Source organism: Acipenser ruthenus, chromosome 27 (genome assembly GCF_902713425.1).
Source record: "Acipenser ruthenus chromosome 27, fAciRut3.2 maternal haplotype, whole genome shotgun sequence".
NCBI lineage: Eukaryota > Metazoa > Chordata > Actinopteri > Acipenseriformes > Acipenseridae > Acipenser > Acipenser ruthenus.
In genome coordinates, this window is record NC_081215.1 from 24,537,115 (window position 1) to 24,561,179 (window position 24,065).

General features: G+C 37.9%; 1 protein-coding gene across 10 annotated transcripts in view; it reads right to left on the reverse strand.

The window, feature by feature from the left end:
* The window catches only part of LOC117431992 (xylosyl- and glucuronyltransferase LARGE2s), a 107,593-nt gene that overhangs the window by 71,757 nt on the left and 11,771 nt on the right, over nt 1-24,065 (reverse strand). For 4 of the 10 annotated variants that reach the window (XM_059002468.1, XM_059002462.1, XM_059002466.1 and 1 more), the window contains exon 2: nt 12,463-12,571. The exons of 4 other annotated variants lie outside the window; for them this stretch is intronic. The gene's annotated coding sequence lies outside the window, so the exon portion shown is untranslated. Of the gene's footprint in view, nt 1-10,560; nt 10,618-12,462; nt 12,572-24,065 lie in introns of those variants that run through there. 2 more of the 10 variants (XM_059002458.1, XM_059002471.1) reach the window with 2 other exon arrangements.

Sequence of the window (24,065 nt, forward strand, 5' to 3'; positions counted from 1 at the left end):
TTTCCATTAGCAATAATAAAAAAAAGAAAACTAATTAGAAAACACATTACAGCTACTTTCTTCACAGTTCCAGTTCTATAATGTATCCTTTGAACTTTTCATAAGATTCTTTCTTTTTTTTAGCACACTGTGCCACCCAGTGGACAAATATAGTAATTGCAGTTTGTTTGAACCACACCAACCAGTGGAAATAGTGGTTGAATAGGTAAATTTGTACTATTCTTATTGTTAGTTATTGAAGACATCAGGGTAGCTTTCGCATGCTTTTAGAAATGCAGATCTTTAACCAGCAGCTACAGCAGAAATCCTGCTAAAGTTACAATTCCCTTCCGGAACTTAAAACTGGATGCTTTAATAAAAGAAAAATTACATTCTACATTTTACTGGCCTCAACACATGAGCTCATTACAAATAACATCTGTAAATATCAATTCCCATTAAGCAGTGCAATAACTATGCTTCGACAGATACTGGGTTCCAGAGACTCATTTCCACAGTATTTATTCCAGTGGTTGTATCTTGGCATTATATATTTAAAAAAAAATACTGGTAATGTATGGTATTTTACTTTGGGGAACTATTTGTCCCACAAAATAAGCCCTTTAACATACAATACCTCCAGTGACCTCTCCCGCCCCACTGTAATTCAAACCATCAATACCCTGTCCTCTGCAAAACAGTATAGTGGATGTGGAAGGCTTACTTGGACAAGGAAAGTGTACTGCTGACAGCTACAGAATGTGACAACAGTGCAAAGGTCAAGGGGTTAATTTGGTGACTGACAGGGGTGGCATTTGGAAGGGGGGGGGGGGGGGGGAGGCATTTGGAAGGGAGAGGGGGGGCAGAATTTTATTCTAACCAGCAGAAGGCAGGATGACAGGACCTCAAAATCAAATAAAACCAGCCTGTTGAGTGACTGCACACTGACAGAACAGAGCAGTTTTGATGGACAAGACTCTGATGACCTACTAGATTGATGACCGCACAAGGACCTGGCCTATATGCTGCGGTCTCCCAGCTCAAAACACAGTATATCAAATTATTCTGGGTAGTTCTCAATGCCACACTGCAGCACTGTGGTCAATCAGTTCAAGTACCAAAACAGTTCACATATGTGCTTTTTATGTAGAATAAACATGCTACAGTATGCTATACCAATTTATTACTACAAATGGGACCCTATAATTTGAAGGTGGACTTTGTATATGTATGTGATATTTTTATAACACAATGTATAAAAATAAATAAAATGACATGATAGCTGGCTACCGACATCTGAATATATATATATATATATATATATATATATATATATATATATATATATAAAAATTTAGTAGTGGCCAATTATTTGTATTATTTTCTCCCAATTTTTCGGCTCAGCTAACCGCTACCAACCCTGCGCCGACTCAGGCAAGCCCTGGCCGATCTAAGCCCCCCCCCCTCAGAATAAAGTACGCTTATCGTTATTAATTCAAGACTCCATTTTCTGTGGGTAAATAGAAAGAGATAGACAATGACAGCATGTAGCAGATATCATGCACTCGCCTTAAACAACAACTTAAATCAAGTTTCCTTTGACTGCAAAACTTCCTGGAAAATAAGATCCATTCTAAACGCTTCCCGCATTACAGTGCCCTGAAGAGATAGAACAATATGCAAAGCACCAGTGGAATTATATTGTATCCAGACTGACTCCACAGTGAGCTTGATGAAGACATACCAGACTCGTGTTCTTCTGCAGATAAGCAAGAACTTCACAGCAGGGACCCTATACATGTCTATTCGTTCTTGCAAGAGGAACCAGGGCCTGTCACATCTCAGACTACGGTAGCTCTGGTGCATCCTTCCTTATTGATCTCCAGTCCTAAATGCTCAATTCCATGTACATTCCAGCCTTCCTGCAATCTCTGAGCCAGCTGGCACAGTATGCATGCAGGGAGGCAGGTTGACATACTCATGACAGTAATCCCATGTCATCAAATCAGCTGCCCAAATACTTTTAAATCAAAGCTGTGGATGTTAACAGAGACACAAACATGTTGACATGCCAGCAGTGTTCCATCACTCTTGCTTTTGACTTCATCATTTTCACTCCCTTTGTTATTTGTAATCTCTACAAATGAAGCTGTTGTTTTTCTTCTCATTCACAAAAAGTCTCAAATCCAAGCCCACTTTGAAAAGTCAGATTTCTGCATTCTCTGTTCCTGTAGTCCCTTGAATTTCTGTATTCCTTTTTCGTGGATTGAAAAGGTCCAGAGATCATTACAGTTTTCTGCCATACACATTTACAAGATTACACATGAATCAGAAAAGGAAATGTGTTTTATAGTAACATGTCAGACAGGGGTTACTGATTTTCACTATTACTGCTCACATTACCAGAGGAGTTAGTAACCAGATTACAGGCATGTACAGCAAAATAAAATAAAACTAAATATGTTACGTTAAAGACAACATTTGAAAAAGTATCCCGGGTTCTAGTGTACTCAATATCATAGAAAAATAGTTTTATTTTAAACATGGGGATCTTTGAGTGGCTGTGAAATACCCCCTCCTGTCCTGCAAAGAGGGAGTTCATGACCATAAATGCGCCAATCTGAATGGAATTAACATTTATTAATTGTATTACTGTGTGTCCCAGCTACAGAAACTGTCCCCACTTTTGAAACCAAAGTTACGCCACTGGCTAGAAGATAAATAAAAATGTGGGGAAAAGGAAAAGAAACAAGGTGGGAGAAACTTGGAGAGATTAACAAAATAATATTTCCCCATGCTGCTTTATAATATCCTAAAAGCAACTCTGTCTGAGTAATTAAGGAGTTACAATAATGTGCTCTTTGAAGCAGACCACCTTCCATACCCAAATGTCATTAAAAAAAGGCCAGAAACCAGAAATTATAAAAATAGTGCTCTTTAAGAAAAGTGTTTCCAATTTTCCTCTGCAAAAACTTCCATCAAGGTTAATTTTCATAACCAATAGTAACACATTTTTGTAAGTGAACTCAATTCATATTCATTCAAATTTCATATTCAAATCCATTCATACGTAACATTAAATATTTATTTTCTCTTAGGATTTAAAAGAGAGTATTTACTGCAGCCTAGAACATTAAATCCCACCTTCATTTGCTCTTTGGCAGCAATGGCATACAGTAGCACAGTACCATTAATCTCATCAGCAAGAGTTTACATTTTAGAACAGTTTCATTTTGTTGGTTAATGTAGCAATACACCATTAATGCTATCCTTGCTAATTTGTTACTTAATTTTCTTGAATATTAAGCAACGTGGCACGTTGTTTAATCGACATATAAATATGACGAGACAGCCAAATCAAGCAGCAACAAAAAGTAAATTAATGACTATGGCTTCCACCTTCTTCAGATAACATGGTAGAGATAGCTACTGTAGGTAGACAATGTAACCTTTCAACTCTGATGAACATATGTTGAATACAGTTAGATGGGGCAAGTGCAACACTGCCGTTGCAGATTCTGTCCTGTCCCCTTGTCAGTGAGACAGGCCTGGCTCTTTTGCACTGCGGTTAAGGCACTCGCTTGTGGTGCGCGGTGGTCACCGGTTTGCGCCCACTTGCCCAGTCTCCAGCAGTGTTGAAAGGCAGCATTGTCCCAGGATTTCAATGGAATATGGACAGCTGTTGAGTTCTGACTCTTCGGATACTCCGGACAAGTTCACAGTAAGCTCAAGTCCAGGTAAAGGCAGGTTTAGACGAAATTATAAAAAAACAATATTGGAGCAACAGAACTGCAAACCACTCAGAATGATTGCAAAGACCATAAAATAGAATGTAGACCATGTGCTATATACTGGAACATGTTGCCAAGTTGTATTCACATGTACTGTGCAATTATACCAGTATCAGCACCACTGCTTAAGGGCGGCTTTACTGGTAGGGGTTATTACTGGACTACATCCATTGCACTTGTAAAACACCCAAAGCAAAGCCAGTCAGGGGGGAGCAGTGTGGAGTAGTGGTTAGTGCTCTGGACTTGACCGGAGGGTCGTGGGTTCAATCCCAGGTGGGGGACACTGCTGCTGTACCCTTGAGCAAGGTACTTTACCTAGATTGCTCCAGTAAAAACCCAACTCTATAAATGGGTAATTGTACCATAAAATAGAATGTAGACCATGTGCTGTATACTGGAACATGTTGCCAAGTTGTATTCACATGTACTTTGCAATTATACCAGTATCAGCACCACTGCTTAAGGGCGGCTTTACTGGTACAGTTAGTATATTTAAAAGACTCGTTTTTTTTTCTATTTGGCAAATTTTACAAAGTTTTGAAACATTCAGTACGAAACAGGATGGTGAAAACTATTTTATATTGGGTACTGAAGAGAGAGACGCTGTATACAGTACACTGTAGACACACACACTCCCATGCTTTCTTCCATTTGATGTTTACCGCCTACACAGTACAGCCATATGTTAGATGCTTGCTTACTCGCTTGCATATTGAGTAACATAAGGCGAGAATTACAATTGCGAATAAAAATAAAAAAATAAAAAAAAAAAAAATTGATATTTTACCAAAAAAATAACTTGCACAATCCAGTTTATCATAATGGATTAGTGTGCTAACAAGTTTATTTTTTATTTATTTTTTATTCAGTTTCATGCAGTTCTTACCGACAGGGCATCTTGAGGTGCGTTTTATTAAAATATGTATAGATCTTTCTGTATTTTAAATATATAAGGTGTATGAGGAGTGTATTTTCATAGCAGTCTGGTGTTCTTGTCCCACACTGCTTTCTGCACTGCTGAAGAAAGATTTCTTGGGTTGACAGCAGGATGGACAGTTTCCAGGCATATATCCTTAGATCCTGAATATGTCTAACAGATATACGACAGCTGTACAAACAGGCTGTGAGCTGAATGACCTTAAAATAAACATGTGTTTTTATAAACACCGCACATTTTACTGGACTGAACAAAAGAAACAAAATACATCTAGGACAGTAAGCAAACAAGCAATGAAATAATAGATAACATAAAGGCATGCCTGTGCTGTTTGCATCAATATAAATGTGCATGGGTATTTTTGCTGCATTTCTGACTTCTTACATAGTATTAAAAATCTGCTCTGGTCCATGAATCAAAGATTCATATAATGCCTCTATTTGCATGTAATCTGAAGGGCTGAATGTACTCATCTGGAAGCCGACATGTACACCCAGACAAAAACTGAAAGGAAACCTTTCAGTCCAAAAAGCCACTAGATCATAGGGGTTATTACTGGACTACATCCATTGCACTTGTAAAACACCCAAAGCAAAGCCAGTCAGGGGGGAGCGGTGTGGAGTAGTGGTTAGTGCTCTGGACTTGACCGGAGGGTCGTGGGTTCAATCCCAGGTGGGGGACACTGCTGCTGTACCCTTGAGCAAGGTACTTTACCTAGATTGCTCCAGTAAAAACCCAACTCTATAAATGGGTAATTGTATGTAAAAAATAATGTGATATCTTGTAACAATTGTAAGTCGCCCTGGATAAGGGTGTCTGCTAAGAAATAAATAATATAATAATAATAATAATAATAATACAACCAGTCATACAGTAGTGTGCAGATTTATTCAAACATCTCAAGTTGTCATTTCCTTTACAGTATATACCTACCTCTGTGTGTCAATTTCAATTTCCGGTCAGTAATCAGCGATATAGAAACAATAGGCACTCCTGTGTGAAAATGATAGACCACTTTATGCTTTAATTAGGCATCCTAAAACAACTTCTAAAAAAAGTTTCATGCATTTTACCATTTGGGGTTATGTGTTCCTTTTTTCTTACTTTTTTAAATGGATTGCATGGTGTGGCCTAGTAAAGTCATCAATTCAATTAGACACTCACTATTTTAACAATTTTCCAAGATTTTCAGTTCCTATTGCACAAGGGGAAACTGGGCAAGGTTTCAAGGTAACGCAGACCTAAGAAATCGCAATAACCGCATCAGACGTACAGAACGTAGTTTAAAAGAGGCAAGGTCTGGAGCAGCACCCTTAAAATAGTAATACATAACATGTCAGGCAATCAACAGGCAATACAAGCCAATACAAATGCAGTTATGCAAAATCCAATCCATCCAAGGCTGAGATACTCATGTACTGTAAACCAGAAGGAAATGTGAAGAGGAAATAATGACACACACGCATACACATTAAGAACAGCCACTTGATGTTACCATATCATATTTACAGGTGTACAGTATTATTGACTTGAAGCAGTCCAGGTCACTGTGTTCTAGCCTAAAAACAATATTCTTGTACGTTTGGGTTTTGGCGAGTTAAGAAAATGGACAACAATAAAAAATAAAAAAAATAAAAAATTTACTACAAAAACTGCTTGCCTCTACATGCGTACTCCAAGTCTGAACTCAATGAAGCCCCTCCACCCCCACACCCACAGGTAACAACTCTCATCCTTGTCGATACCCAGTTTGTCAATACCCAGTATACAGTGCATGTATCACGGGACCGTGTACATTCATTTTACATGACCCCCACCCCACCCCACCCCCCCAGATTAATACGGGACATGGGCGTCTCTCAACAAGACAGTCTGAAGTTGGCCATTCATTATAGCAGAGAAAACTAGAGATAATCAATCACAGCAAATGGAGGTGCCTTCCCCCAGGGGACTTCTCTTAGCAGGCCTCAAAGCGTGAGGATAGCGCTTGGGGCTGTCTGTTCACCAGAAAGAAACACCTTTTAAAAGCACAGCCGCAATAAATCCACGGTAATGAAGGAAGCTCTCGCAATTGGCAAAACACTTTTCTTCACAGTGCTAGTTTGTGATTTATATTGGTCTCCATTACAGACAAACAGGACAGCAGTTAATTTAAAAAAGGCTTGACGTAAACATCTAACTAGGATAAATACGGATGATATCAATGTTACTAGTCTAAAATCACAACTTGCCAATCCTATTTCAGTCTGGATAAACAAATACAGATCTCTCTCAGATTTGTGTTGGTTTTATACAGGGCATTTCAAAAGTCCTGGCCTATTCATTGTGTTGTTTCTTCTGTCTTGTTGCGGCACAGTATATTCTGCCCTGTGTCAGGAGATTAAAAAAAGATATGACTTGATCTTTATCATATGAGCCACAGTGGATACCACATCCTGTGCCAAACAATGACCCCCATGCCACATTCCAGTGCAGGACCTCCCTATCCATCAAGTTACAGAGATACACGGGCACATGGCACATTCTGCACTGTGTTCAGGTCCTTCAGTTAGCAGACAGACCACTTGCCAGGTTTCTCGCAATCTGATCATGCCAGCAGTCACAGCTGAGAAAGTTGTGTATTTCCCAGAGAAGCGGACTGTTTTATTGAGTTAATATGGCTTATACAGAGTGAACAGGGTCAGATAACTCCACACTTGCAAACACCTGTTCTGCTATACTGGAAAATTACACAAGTCCAGATTAAGAGAAAATACAGAAGGGGGCTGAAGTCTGGCACACATACTGTAAAATAACCCCTGCAATGTGAAAATATATTTTTCATGATTTTCTGTTTCTTTGTTTCTCTTTCCTCCACAGGCAGGAATTGAATGTTATACTTTCATCATTCGCACATACCTTTCTGAGGTGTGTTGATATTTTTATATATTTTTTTAATGCCCCTTATACTATCACTTAGTACTGGTAAGGAAATGCTTGCTACTAGTTAAGAAAGCGTAGTATAACCACCGTTCAAATGAAGCAGCTAGGATGCATTGTAAAGAAATCCACTACAGTACAAAGTAAAACAATCAAAGGATAAGGTGCAGTAATTACTGCACCAGTGATAAGACCAGGCAGGTGTTCAGGGAGTACGAGAGTATTTATATAAAATACAAAAATTATATATATATATATATATATATATATATATATATATATATATACGGTGCCTTGCAAAAGTATTCAGACTCCTGACCAATTCTCTCATATTACTGAATTATAAATGGTACATTGAAATTTCGTTCTGTTTGATATTTTATTTTAAAACACTGAAACTCAAAATCAATTATTGTAAGGTGACATTGGTTTTATGTTGGGAAATATTTTTAAGAAAAATAAAAAACTGAAATATCTTGCTTGCATAAGTATTCAACCCCCACACATTAATATTTGGTAGAGCCACCTTTCGCTGCAATAACAGCTTTAAGTCTTTTGGGGTAAGCATGTACCAGCTTTGCACACAGTGTCGGAGTGATTTTGGCCCATTCTTCTTGGCAGATTTGCTCCAGGTTGTTCAGGTTGGTTGGACGACGCTTGTGGACCGCAATTTTCAAATAGTGCCACAGATTCTCAATGGGATTGAGATCAGGACTTTGACTGGGCCACTGTAGGACATTCACCTTTTTGTTCTTGAACCACTCCAATGTTGCTTTGGCCTTGTGCTTGGGATCATTGTCCTGCTGAAAGGTGAATTTCCTCCCAAGCTTCAGACTGAAGCAGGTTCTCTTGCAGTATTTCCCTATATTTTGCTCCATCCATTCTTCCTTCAATTTTAACAAGATGCCCAGTCCCTGCTAATGAGAAGCATCCCCACAGCATGATGCTGCCACCACCATACTTCACTGTAGGGATGTGTGTCTTGAGGCATGGGCAGTGTTAGGTTTGCATCACACATAGCGCTTTGAGTTTTGGCCAAAAAGCTCCATCTTGGTCTCATCTGACCACAAAACCTTTTCCCACATCGCAGCTGGGTCACTCTCATGCTTTCTGGCAAACTCCAGACGTGCTTTCAGATGGTACTTTTTGAGTAACGGCTTCTTTCTTGCCACCCTCCCATACAGGCCAGCGTTATGCAGAGCTCTAGATATGGTTGACTGGTGCACCATTACTCCACTCCCAGCCACTGTTTACCACATCAACACACCATATCTCACAAACGTAAACTTACTTTCTAATCACCCTTTATATAAATAAAAGGGGCAAGTTCTTTTCATCAACACTAGTGACGGTTTTAACTCGAAGATACATACGCACTTGAGGATTATAGGAAAAACGTCAGGATAACCACTTGAGACAAGAAGGGGGGGAAGTGCACTAATTAAAATGCTATGCAGTGTCAGCAAAAACAAGAGGATAGGCAACTAAAAAAAAAAAAAAAAACAGGGTTTAAAAACCTCAGGTGCAATTAAGGAATATGGACCTGGGTGTAAGGAGATATAATGATGGAGAGGCACATTAGTCTGGAAGCGGTGTGCAATTTCTCCTGTTCGTTGCTTAATTAAAAACGCAACCTACTGTACCCCATAGGAACCACTAAAGGGAACCAGAAGACATGAAGAGCAGGATGCTAGCGCAAGTGATAAAGGCCATTTGGCACAAAACAAAATCAGAAAAGGTAAAAACTGCTGACCTGTACAATATCTAGTAATCAGCCCCTAAAGAAACGACCGGAAATACACAAGGTTATTGGCCTTAACCCTGCTGCCCTTTTCCATACGTTCACCCAACCTAATGGAACTCTAATGGGACTGTTAATGGAGAAATGTTAATATGCTGTAATCATTTCGGGAACAGCTTTTATGTTATGAAGTAATGCATGTGGTGAACTACACTGCTGTGCCACTGTATTAGGACCTGTCTACCCAATTGGATTTGGTGTCGCCCTGGTGTTGGGCATGTTCTCCTGGTATACCTCAGGCGCCATGGTTACTCTGGAAGTCTGAATGAATGCCACAGTTTACTTCAGCATTATTGCGGATCAAGTGCACCCAGGAATGCTTGCCATCACCTGATGGCAGTGACTATTTTCAGGGCAATAATGCACTTTTCCCATAATGCATCCTTCCACCATGCCGAAACGGTTTAAGCAGCATGACAAAGACTTCATGGTACACCCAGCTCTGAGCCAGATCAAAGGCTCAGATGCTGATTAGAAGTAAAGATTGTCACATCATCAAACAGGTTTCATGTTTACAGGAACTGACAGAAAAATACATTCTGGAACTTATTAGGGACAAAAAGTCCCGAATAAAACGGATGTAAAATTATCAGGAAATGCTGTCTAAAATAGAACTACATATTGTATTCTACTTTTACTCAAACAGCAACATTGCAGACACCCACGCAACACGTGCCATGCTGCTTTGATCTCCCACCACTTCAAAAACGACAATTAAAAATGAGTTTTGAAGAGACACCTCGCCAAACTGTGCCAAAAACCCATGTGGAGACTGCCATCATGGCACAGTTAAAACACTTGATATCCTTCAATGTGGGCACAGACTGTACATCCAAGATGCAGACCCAGTCTGTTCTGTGATTGTGATAAATATCCAAGTAAGGTTTAAAAATTAGGTAAACCTGGAATTAACTACTTTGGTGACGCTATAAGGATGAGACCAGAACCAAATTTCAAATCTTAACAATGATTACCACTTATTAGTTCCTGTGACAAGGATGACAGAGGTTGAGACTCAGAGACAGTTTGAAAGTTCAAAATAAAGTTTTTAAATAAACAAAACTACAAAATAAACCGGCACAAGGGCCAAACAAAAAGGTTTTAAAACACAAAATACACAAAACAAAACTTACAAACATACGACTTCCAGGCTTCCTCTCCTCTAGAACTCTCTCTCCCAAATGGGAGGCTGAGGCCTCCTTTTATGCCAGGTGGCTGGGTCCTTAATTGCATAATTAATTAACCAATTGCTCCCACCTGACACAATCAACCTGGGCAGGGAGGAGAATTTAACTCCTTCCCTGCCAGTATTTCTAAGGGCAGAGCCCAGCTCTGCCACAGTTCCAAATACCAAACATTGCATTCTACATTGAACGTTATTGTTTAGATACAATACACCCACTAGCGTTAAGGCAATTGATCAGGTTACCCCTGGACAGTGTATTATACGCTACACCAATGTTCTTTGTCATCTGGTGGTGTTGGGAGCTTCTCTTTTCTGTGTATATAGTATGCCTCTATGTCTTGTATTTATACTCTAGTTGGCTCAGAGCTTACACGACTACAATGTGTTTCTGTTATCTTTCTAGTTACAGTTGTCAGCAACAGAAATAAGTTATTCCGCTGTTACTCCACTCAGGTGCAACCAATTAAAAACTGCTCTCTTTTACAAGGTTGCTGTCGTTAATTTTATACCACATATTCTTGCACATACCTTATCATTCAACATTCTAAGCCTAAGGCCAAGTGGAGTTGCCTTAGAAACTCTGCTTCTACCAAAAAGTCACCTCCAGCAAACTGGTTTTCTGCGATTTGCACTCTACTCATTAACATTTCCTACATTAATATATAACATGACACAGTAATGTATTGACCCTTGTACTTTACTGCATGCCTACTCATTGGCACCTATGATGTACCTTACATGTCTCAGCCTATAGAATTACAGACAGATGCCCAACACTGTACCATAGCAGACCTCGGCAGAATAAACAAGCAAAAAGCATCAAGGAATATGATGTTATGAAACAGCAGTGGGCAGTGGGCAGAGGGCTATGGCCAGTTTGCTGTTTTATCAAAGATGTGCGCAAGTATGAAGGAATATACCATTACTATTAATACTGACCGTGTTGATGCGCAGATTTTTTCTTAAGCACAGCCAATTAAAAAAAATATATATTACTAATTGCTTTGCAAAAAATTGACAAACATACATTATCAACATTAGTTTCCCCTGACAGCTCTTCGTTTAATTTCTTTATAATATGGCTTGTTGTGAAATCTATGTATCCATTATTCAATAGAGAGTAATTGCAAATGAAGTATCGTCCTGTCTAATGAGCAGGACGTGTTGCACACAATACCTTTTACAGACCAATTAATTAGGAACAAGCACTACCGAGGTTGTTAGCATCTTCATACAAATGTGTTTTGTATGAGGTAGGTTATTGTTCAAGTGACACACAGTAGACATTACAGAAAGGGTCATTTATACTTGGGTAACCAAGGCATCAACCCTTTTTAACCTTTATCTTATACGCCACACAATCAGAAACAGGTTTAAGGAGATGAGAGGTCATTTTAAGGCGTTATGAATACACAGACATCTGCTATGTTTTATTGCAGCAAGTATTGTCGCTAAGAAATAATGTAATAATACTGTAATACAGCTATGCAGAATGCAATGCTGTTAACGGCTATATACAAATGTCACTTCAGCATGGTACTGTAATTGTGTGACCCTTTAATTAAAAGTGCTGTCAGCCTCAAAAAAAGGATGAAAAAAGCACATTCACATAAAGCAAGTTGGGTGAAAAATAAAATCAAAACAAAAACAAAAATCTTCCTCTGGCTACAGTCAAGTTTCATACAGTGTTTGACATTTAAAAGCAGCTATTTAAAATCTGACAGGATGAATCTGGCATACTGGGTCACATCTAAATTAAATGGAGGACTCAATTTCTTCTACAGCATAGTATTTCTCCTCCTTAATGGCTTCAAATTGAGTCTTTTTTTATCAAAAGAAGCACACCTACCAATTGTGAAAATGTCACAGCTTGCGCTCAATTGCTCACAATGCAAATTCGAAATGCATTGAATCTCAAGCAGGATCCCCAAGGTAAGTTAAGTATGTTAACTTTCTGTCTGGGGAAAAAAAGAAAGTAAAGTTTAGACGAACAGAAAAGAATTAAGTTGTTTACTGGAAGGGAAGTCAGATAAGGAGACGCTCCACAGCTCCACACAGCATTTGCCACATTTATAAGTTCTACTGTAATAAATGTAGGGTGCTTTTTTATGTAGATGATATCACACTCCATTCAGCATTTTATCCCTGCAATTGTAATTTCTAAGTTGCATTTGTAGAAGACAGGCTTCCCCTACACAGAATACAGATTAAAAATAAATAAATAAATAAATAAATAAATAAATAAATAAATATCCGGTCGAGTTTAATAGGCACTGTAGTGCCAATTCTGTTACCTACATAACTACTGCACAGTAAGAAGTAACATTTAAACAACGCAGAGACTACACTTGTAAAAACTGAAGGAACCTCACTTTATACAGTGCTTAGACTGGCATGAACTCCTGCAGAGGAAGCCCACTGCTTGTCTGATTAACCTGTCCACCCCTGGAAAGTGCTGTGAGGTTTGCATCTGTATTGTGTCTTGCCACTGCTGACCTGTTAAGCCAGCTGGCAAAATGCACCCACAAGGGTCATTTTAGGAGCTCCTGCGTACAGTACAGTGCTGTAGCAGTTCTGTCATTGCCAGACGACAAACACACACAAACAAAGAAGATGAGGAGGTGAATTAAGAAATAAATAATAATAATAATAAATAATAATTATAGTCGTTGTTGCAGGATGCTTTGCACAGTAAAGGACTTTATTGTTTGTATTTAAAAAAAAAAGTGGTTCTTGAAAAGCTCTAAATAACTTACTGTATGACAATACATTCCTGACAACTTTCACAGGAAGTGTTTGGTTTTGATCTGTCAACAGCTTGTCATCTCCAGCATGAAGCTCAGAACTAATGGTTATGTCAAAGGACTGGTAAAAAAAAAATATATATTTCACGTTATCAACACTTTGTCTTCAAACCGCGACTTAAATGAGATACGAGTTGTGGAGCGCTGTTGGATTTTCAGGAATGGAGTTACTTCATTAGTGTAAATATCAGGAATATGACAGTAACTCATGGGTAGGGCTGTATTTTTTCACAGTAAAAAATGGCTTATTTCACTGCATTTTCACGGTTTAAAAAATAGGTATTTAAATATTTCACGATTAAACATAACATTTATTAAAGCAGAAACAAAATACCATTGTCACGTTCAAAATTGATAATTTTCTCTAGAGTTATTATACAACAAATGTTACTAAATATTTAAATGCTTGAAAAAACAGTAAATGTTTTTTTTTTTTTATGTCCACATTTTAAAAGATATTCTATTTTCACCATGAGTGAATTATCAAAACATATGTAAAAATAACACATGAAATGTCCCCTTCTTGTTCTGGACAGAGCGATCTTTAGCAGAAATATTTCCAATCTATGATGCTGCTGGTGTCTTTTTCGTTGAAGACATTTTAAAGAAATCATGCAGCTCTATGCACTGTGTTTAATTATTTACTGGAAGCAAACCAAACCGGCTGCCAGATTCCTAAATGCAGTGTAACAGGTAAGGCAAACGTTTCCTGTATTTATTTGTAAAGTGATAAATAAAATATGTATATTTACACTATTCTTTCAGAAATGTTCATGGGGGAATGACATACTACATGGCATGAGGTACATTTCACAGAAATTGTGAAATCCGTAACCTTACTCGTGGACACAGATAGTCCAGTTGAGACAAAGTTAATGATGGGTCCCTTAGAGCTTTATGGATAAGAACCAGGTTTTATAAAATTGAGTACAATTTAGCCCAGGGAGAACGAGTGGCCCATTTGCTATAACTGGGGTCTTAGGCAAATGATTGTTTCAGGCAACTATTCTGTGAGTCCCATCTTTATCATCCAAATATAGCTAAATATATGTTTTGTTAGAACAGTGACACACTGCTATACTGCATCTTCTGGAGGATTTAAGATGGATTCAAAACAATGAACCAAATCCATTCCCTTAAAACGGAGCACCAAGCAGAGACTCTTAAAGTATATCATTTTGCACACACTGCTGTTCTAGGTATATACTTTTCATAGTTTTTAATTACATGCTGCTGTTAAAACCAGTTGACATTTTTATTGCAATCTCAATGTGTTTCTGAAAGCTGTTTAGATGAGTGTTTTGCTGCAGTGAATGGCTGAAATCTGAATACTTTTTTCTTTCATGACCAGCTCTTACTTACTTATGTTGTTTTTTCCTTTTTTATATATTACTATTTCAAGCAGCATTTGTGGCTCATCCCGATGCTGCGGAAACCTCTCTCATCATTAACAGTAGCAATGTCTGCTGATTTTCATATGATTTTAAATGCAATGGCCTCCTTCTAAGGGATGGAAATAAGACTCCCATTACATAGCAGTTTCACCCACTCCAGGTTTTACTGTGAGCCAATTAAGCTCACAGTAAAACCTGGAGTGTGTGAAACTGCTATGAAACTTATTACCATCCCAGCTTCCCCCACATATCTGTATTTCAGTGCAGTCTGGTACAATACACTCCATTCCTAATGTTACCAGGACCTCATTCTAGACCTGCCAAGCACTCCACCAGACTGTTCAAAATGAAAACACTACTGGCTGCAAAAAAAACTCTGCCAACAACCATGAAACATTCAATGCAGTCTCACACAAGTAGAAACGTAAAAAAAAAAAAATAACTGAATTTGAAAAACGATGTTAAACAGCAGCAGGCTGTTCTACACGGCTCACAAATTTCTCTCACCTTGTGGGGAGGGTTGAGGAGGAATTAAAAATCATTGTCAAGATTATGATAGCTGCTACGCAGTTATTAGAGATCAGCCTTTGAGACGGAGGTGTGTGTTGAAGGAAATGCAGTTGAATATCATTAGGGAAGGTTCTGGGAACAGAAACATCTCATTAGTACAATCTCAAAGGCACAGAGGAGCTAAGTCTTCACCTTCGCTGCAGGCAGAAGTAACACATCGATTTAATCAAGGTTTGAAATATATTACCAAGTCAAGGATATTCACATGCCAGAAAATCTATTTTTTCCCCCCACTCAATTCACACTCACAGGTGTACCCATAAATTAACTGCAAGGCTTTCACTTTAATGTAGATATATGGACTCTTTTAGTTCAGCAAATCCAGGGCCAATTAAAATGGATTTTAGTTTAAGATGTAGCTGTTTTTATGAAGTGGAAGTGAAGTTTTAAAAGTCTGAAAGCATTACTGTAGCCATAATTTTACAATTTGCTAGATAAAAAAAATAAAGTTTGGAGACTGCTAAACTTAAAAAGCAGTAATCCGAAATGCATACAAAAAGAAATGCATTGGCAATCAGCTGCAGAAATGGATGTGTCTGTGTACCATTACATCATAAAAGCTGCTAAATGTAGCCATGCCAACCCATTAGGTTAAACAATATCTAAAGTAGGCCAAGTGCCTACAGAAAAATGCATTCACACACAGCAGGCAGTTTAACCATAAATACCTTTTTAATAAGCGATTTCCAAAGTGTAACACTACAAACAAAACCACATTTTGGAAGGAGCGGTTCAATTGAGGTTCGGACTTGTGTCTTGCTAGTTTAATACATTCAATAAAAATATGTTTGCCTTTGCACTTGCTTCAAATTAGACCACCTTGTAGACAGCATACAGTAAAAGCCAGGTAGTTTATGTCAGAGATATAAAAGTTTTAGCCTCTAGCATTTTTTTCTAGATGTCCTTAACACAAGTAAATGAACTTTGCAAGTATTAATATTTCAAACATTGTCACAGAATATTAGAATTCTCTGCAGCCAGTGGCTAGGCATGCTGCAGTTCATGTTCTTTTTTCTATCAATCAAGAAGGTGCATGCTATCATGACACTAGACAGACTTCCCCCACTGATCTCAAGCATATCATTAATACAATAATGTATAAACCCATGTTATTTTATTACAAAGTGATTGGTGGAGGGGGGAACATATCTGAGAATTCACAAACTCACAAGGCTGATGAGTGACTTGCAGTAATAGAAACCGTCTTTATAAAAAAAAAAATAATAAAAAAAAAAACAACCTTCCTTAAAGTTTAATATCTGCTCTTCTAATATTCTCCTCTGCTCATCACCGAGTCCATTTAACTCTTGTTTCTCAGCCATTAGGTAGTTGATATTCCAGAAATGTCAAGAATGTCCAGAGAGTAGGAATGGAACTTTGTGATGGGGTCAAACAGTTAAATAGAATGCATTCCATTTAAAGAACAACACTCTGAGGAAGCAGAGCTCCTAAATGTCTCAAATGAAGACCAGCTTGAGAAGTCTCCACTGCCTCGATTATTCAGTCTGTCTCAAGTATTACTCTCAAGAATGGAAGAGGGGCATTAACTCAGCACTTCAGATTGTTAAACCTTCCACTTGGAAGATCTTCTTCAGGCTTCTCCATGTAGGGATGTTGGTGAATCCTCGGGTAAAGGTCTTGCTAAGAGTATAGCAAGGTCCCCATTCAGATTTCATATATCAGCTGTAAATTCAACCTGCAAGCCTTTCAATGTCTGCAGAATACATTAAACAACAACCTCAAGCCAGACATAAAAAAAATGAAATAATGCCCCTTTGAATCAAACGAAAGGCAATCGTACTGTAGAGCTTGTATTCAGCTGTGACACAGCAGGCAGGTTCGAGCTGAAAAGGGGCTAGAAAAATAGTGCTGTTAAAGTATTTGAAGACTATTCGGGTTACAAGGCAGGAAAAATAAAGAACGACCAATACACACTGTAGTTTTCACTTGCACAGTGAGCAGTAGATCTCTTGATTTTATTTTTATTATTATTATATTTAAATGGGGATTATAAGGTTTTTTGCAAAGGATATGCCTACATTTTGTAAGAGTCAAGTAAATACAAGTTGTGGAACGCATATGTATATATTTTTTATTATTATTGTTAGTCATCTGTTCTGTACAAAATGCTAATGGGTTTCTCCGAGGGACTATACAGATAGAACATTTGTTTAAAATGGAGTCCATTTGAAGCGCACCATTTAACTCTTGTTTCTCAGCCATTAGAATCAGTGTTTCATTATTACTACAGGCTATAATCATTTGAATGTTTATCGAAGCTCCCGAAAGGAAGAGGCTGTCCATAAATCCGTGAAAGACTGGTTCTTACTAATATGCGTACCAGGATTACTACCTTCCAAATTATACACCCTCTTCAATGGGTGAAGCTAAGCATAATGGGAAGTGCTGCAGGCAACAGTCACTTTTAGATTCTGACATCCCGTGGCAATTGAAATATAAAAATAAAAATGACAGAATCAACTTCATAAATATTTCTGCACTCAGACTGTGGGCAATCACTTACTTAGACCATCAGAGAAATGCTGAAAGGAATAGGAAATTATTTATGTATTCTTATAGTTTATATGGCCTCTGTTGTTCCCAGGGACACATCAAAGACATTTTTACAATATAAACATCTTATTTCAAATAAAATAAACATCCGATTCATTTTTGGGGTCCTTCAAAAAAAATGAAGACCCTTATGTGCTGACTGTGTCCGTCTGTCTGTCTCGCTGTACATGAAGAGCACAATTACTGCCTTGATTTTCACCAGACACTCCTACAGCCTCCTATAGATGTATCAGAATGCATTTGGCTATAATCTGTGTGGTTATTACACGATAAGGACACTCTACTGTACGTGTGTGAACTGGTTTAAAAGGGAACAATGCTGCGGGTTACTATAGCTGGTAATTCACTGAAAGACGTTAGACTAGCGCATGAACACTTTTTTCATTATTTATTTTTCTTTTGTATTTTTTTTTATTTGGATATTTTGTTGATATGAATTTTAAAATAAAAAATATTTTTAAAAATTTTTTTAAAAAAAACAGGTTTACGGTCCTGTAAAATGTTTAGCGAGCTGCAATCATTTTGAGTTTAAGAAGGATGATTTTCCTTGAAAGCACCAATAATTCTAACCTTTCCGTATTAATCGAATCTGTTAAACCATTACAATTCATCCAGATCACTCTGCGATACAGTATAATGCAGAATTCCTCTCCTGTGATTATAAAAACAATGAACAGCAGTAAATTAAGCATGTAAATGCCTGTTTTTCATCTCTCCAAATTTCCCCCAAGGTTATTTGCCTTAGGCAATTTTTGCTGCTAATTAAAGCTGAAGCTTGAAATTAGACAGGTCGTTACATTTCGATAGGATAAATCGGGCTATTACAATACACAGGCACACCAATACACCGTTTGGAGAGCCACTCAATGAAAATACAACTTGTCAGTTTGCTCATTTGTACTTATTAGCAAGTCTTGCGAAACAAAAGGAGAGTTCGGGTGTGTAATTAAACTGGACACATTAGGTAACTGCGGTAACCTGTAGAGGAAGTTCAACCCGAAGCAATGGAATAGACTTCAGCACAAAGTGGAGTAGCTACTACAGTATATCGCTATACACTATAACCAGCATTAATTAAATCTCTCATTGCGGCATGCTTTATTGAAACTAACAAACTACTTATTTGTGGGCAGTCTCTGAGCAAGACTGAGCCTGGTGAAAATGTGTGTAATGAGGCCAGTGTACATTGGTATTTTCTTTAAACCCTGAGATGCTGAGTTTGTCAAAGATTTTCGCAATCTCAAACAAGCTCAGAATACAGATTCCATGCTAAGGCTTGCTCCGAGACTCCAATGTAAAATATGCTGATGTGACATTAGAATGAGCGCAGAAAGAGTAAGAAATGCTGATTAAAAGGATACACTGAGGGCGCTTAACAGATTCAGAGGGTAGAAAAGTATTCCTTTAATACAGAGAGAACGTGTGGTTAATTTCAGCATGTTTAGCTGAACCAGGATTCTCACAGAAGCGCTGGATAATTAACTGCAAGAGAACTAAAGCAATGCCATTATGTCCCAATAGTTTTTTGTCCATTCTAAAGGAACCGAGCTGGAACGTTCAATAAATCCATAGATTGACTAGATTAGAATCTCATTTACCGTCCAGATTTAGTTATTTATCCAGCCCATAAAAACTACTGCGTGCCAGCAGTGATAGACACAGTCCTCACACCCCTCCTCGGATATCAGCCAATAAATAGCAATAAGTACAAGCTGTATTGATTAATGACTTTATTGTAATGATCTGAACAACCAGGTTGTGGTTTGGTTTATTGAATTAACCTTTTACCCCCAGTGAAATCCACCCCACCACCCCACCCCCACACGCACACAGTTATTAATATGCAATCTGCAGCATTGATAATATCCCCATGAAACAATAAGAATACTATAATATGGCCAGACAAATCAATATCCCACCACAATACCAGAGAACTGCTAGGAATAAGACTTCATTAGAAAGGCCACCAACGTATCAAGTTGGAAGATAAATCTAATTTTGCAATGTAGTTGGGCACCTCCAATATCTGAACACTTAACACTTATCCAATGGAGCAATACTGCAGAATAGGATATTACAGTATAATGTATTTCAGACAAACTTAACTATCCCATCGTAAGGGATAGCCATGGTAAGAAAAGAGAAAAACAATTTTGCTAAGTTCTTGTAAATGGAAAGATGCACGCAGGGTGATGAAGAAAAGGTCTCAGCCCCTAAGGCTTTTAGCTGAACAGCCACGGTAGCAGCTGTGCGCACCATTCAAAATGCTTTTTTGTTAAATGGATTTGTTAAATCACAACCGGCGTCAATCCCACAGTGCCTTGCACAGACCGCAGGTCTCTTTCTAGAGCGCAGAGTCATGCCTGGGAAGATTAGTAAGGAACCGGTGAACCAGCCACCTCCTCCTACACTGTAGATGAAGAGAAAACAAGTTAAAAAAACAAATTGCTGGCCACTTCGTTTGAGAATGTTTTGATAAATATTTCTGAAATAAGTGAATTTTGGTTATGTTAAGTTTACTTTAGAGTAGCAAGCAGTTCTTTAACATCAGAGCGAATTGCCCACGGAAGCTGACAGTAAACTGCAACACCACACTGCACCGGTCAAGTAGAGGTTATTTTACTTTAAAAACAGCAGCTTAGTTACAAGGTACTGTATCGCAGCATAAACTCAATAACCACTGTGGCTTTGGTTACATCTTCATTTTATGTTAAGGTCAAAAATCTCTATTCTGTAAGCAGTTTTATGTTTACTCCTAGCTTTATTTTAGTATAGAGTTACTGCTGTACTTTCCAGTCGTAATCCTGAATTTACTTCAGCAGCCACAAACGACCCCAAATGTTCCAATGTTTCTATGATCCATCTCGTTCAAGGACAGATATTTGTCATTAGTAGTCACATTGGATAAGCAGCAACAACTCTGAACAGTGAATTCAAGGTCTAATATGTATTCTGTAGGCAAGGTGAAGCAAGAAGTTCCTGAATCACATGAATATTTGTTTACAGACATTGACATGCACTTTATAACAGGAGTCAGTGGCAGAAAAAAAGAAAACTGGTATCTTGGTGAATACCCAAGGTCAGAATCCCTCACAATATCTTATTGTTGGGCACATGCATTTATGGAAGTAATATATGTGAATCTTACTCTAGCTCTTTACAATATCTGCATTTTTTCAACCTATTGCAAATGGCTTGGTTTTTTTCCAGAGAAATGTTGCCCTTCTTATGCCACCAAGGCAAAAACCAACATAGTCGATTTCAAAAGTAAGTAAAAGGCATGCTACAGGCCTGTGAGATCTACAATAATTCCTCAGCGGCCTAATAGAGAATTGGCATTCTTTAATACACTATGACAGCAATATTTTGTAGAGAAAAATGTAATACAAGAAGTATAGATTAATACCTAGAGATGAGTCTCTTCCAGTTAATTCTGCACATAATGCATTTTATTCTCCTCTCACACAATGAGTTCACTGTCCACTCGATATATTCGATATATTTCTATTGAAATTGCATTTTTTATTTCCATAATTGCTTATGGTCATTGCTCATTGGTATTGAAATATAGAATAGTGACGAAAAGTTTTGCTCTATTCTAAAGCCATTTCTGACACTCCAATAGAATAATCATCTTCTAATTGTTTCTGATGTTTGAGAGTCAGTGGCATGTCGCAGGCGATATTAAAATGTCTCAAAAGCTGAATTCTTTCAGGTTCTGCTCTGCTGGACACAAGACATCTTATAAGTCATAACCATCTTTCAGATAATATGAAATATTATTTAACAAAATCCCAAACCTCACCTGAGGAGGTGTCACCTGGATGTGATCAGCAGCTAGGTTTAGAATTGTGTTTGACGCTGACAATTTGTTTTCTAACAATGTGAAAAGCACACTATTGTATCAGAAATGATTACTTCATTCAACAATACTGTCCTGAAACTCCCCTTGCCTGTGTATGACGAAAGAGGGATACATGTGTAAAATTGGTCCACTACCACCGCTGTTCTGCCATTCATTTAAAATGAAACATTCCCTTCTGACCCTGTTGCAGAAATATTCACATACAATTCTCTTAGGCTATAAATCACTCATTTCCTTCCATAGGCTTCATGAGATAAACAACCTTCATTCACAGAAGATTCTGCTCTTGTGTTTCTTGCCCAGCTATGCTTATGTTTGAGATTCTTGTAGATTAATTTACATTTGATTGATTAAAGTTGATTAAATTAGGTCACACTTGCTTGCAAAGACGTTGGGTTCAAGCCAACAATAGGTCTTTTTAATTCGCAGACACCTGATAAAAGAACATATCTGCCTGATTATCAAGGCTAACTTGATCCTCTGTTGTGCTGAATCACTGAAATAAAACAAACCTAGGTCTTGTCACTGAGTTTAGTAGCATATGCTCACATACTCCACGCGTCGTCTTTGCTTATGAGTTTGGCTGAGAGGACACATTTTTATTAGGGTTACAACACTATGGATGCATGTTTAGAATCTTAATTATCATTCATGTCTTCTTTATTTGCAATTCCTGAAAAGACCATTAAAAGTTCAAATTGTTAATTATTGGTTCTTTGGAAGGTCCACTGAACACAACTGTTACTTACCAAACAATAAAGCTACAGTTTTTTGGGCATTGCAGTTTGAGAGATGATCAGCTCTATTTGCCCTCCGCAGACGGTAATGCATCCTAATCATTCAATTCAATTAGCACAGTAGTATTTAACTAAGCAATCGTGTTAGTCTACTATTATCAGTAGATCCAGAAAACACATTATCATAAATGCGACTCAATTTAGAAAACATTATTTTCAGCTGACACCTCAGCTCAGCATTAAAAGCTAGTGGCAGTGCAAGTTGCAGTTTATATCCATTGTTAAACTGTTTTTTTATTTTTTTTTATTTGTTATAATCCAACCCCCTTTGCAGGGTTCAATAGTGCATTTTATCATGGGTTTTAACTTAAAGTAATTGACCTATGGTTAATTACATAATGGCTCACATATTACACGCTCAATTCACACACTACTTGTTGCTTTACCTTTAATGATGTTAAAGAAGACATTTACTCAGTGTTGGGACTAGATTATCATGCCCATTTCAAACTCTGACAAGTCTTTGCTGCCTATTAACATTTGCTGCCTATTAACATTTCGGACTACTGCAGCTAACCTCTCACCTTCTTAAATACTTCCGAATTAAATGAGGAGTCATGTGGATGAAGGACATTCCCATCCTTCCAAGCCAGAAAAGTAAAAAAAAAAAAAAATAATGCAAACAACCATGCTATCTTCTCACTCTTTTTTCATTCAAGTAAGATCTCCTCTGTTTTAGATATCAATACAAAATACAGGAGAGAGCTCGGAACGACATTCTACACACAACACACACACATCTATATATATATATATAAACTGGCACTGTGGGCTTGCTTTTCAGTCCTGTTTAAGCTCAGCATATCAAGGTCAGCTGGAAATCAGTGACGCCTGATGCAAGGATACAGCCACAGCTCCAGGGCTCTGCCATACATTGTGATGAACCAAAAAAAACAAAAAATATCTATTTCCATAGACAGGTGCTCTTTTCAAAATTAGACGTCTAGGCTGTAACACCTGAACTACAGTGCCTATGTTTGCCATTTTTGACAGAAAAAAAACATAATCTGCTTTATGTAACGTACAGGGTCAGAAACACGGCATTTCTGATGCATGGGTCTACACTGGAGAGGTATGCAACACAGACAGTGCTTCTTGTGAAAATCGATAAATAAATGCTGCTCCCAAACATTTGAGTACGGTATTCATGCATTCATAGTATTTTGCTCACATAGAACCATGCAAAAAAAAAAAAAGATTAAATATGGGTTAATGAGAATGAAATACAGCATGGTAGCAAAATCACAGATGAAAACCATGGCTCCCATCCAGGTGTTCAGCTGGCTGAGCCATGAGGCAGAGTGGACCCACCTCCCATCTCCCAATACTGCTGAACACACAACTGTGTTTGCTGCTTTAATTAGTGTTACTTAGTTTCATCTAATTACATCTCAGAGGGTATGCAATGTTGGGATCACTCAGTATCTGGATGGGCGAACCCAGGAGGT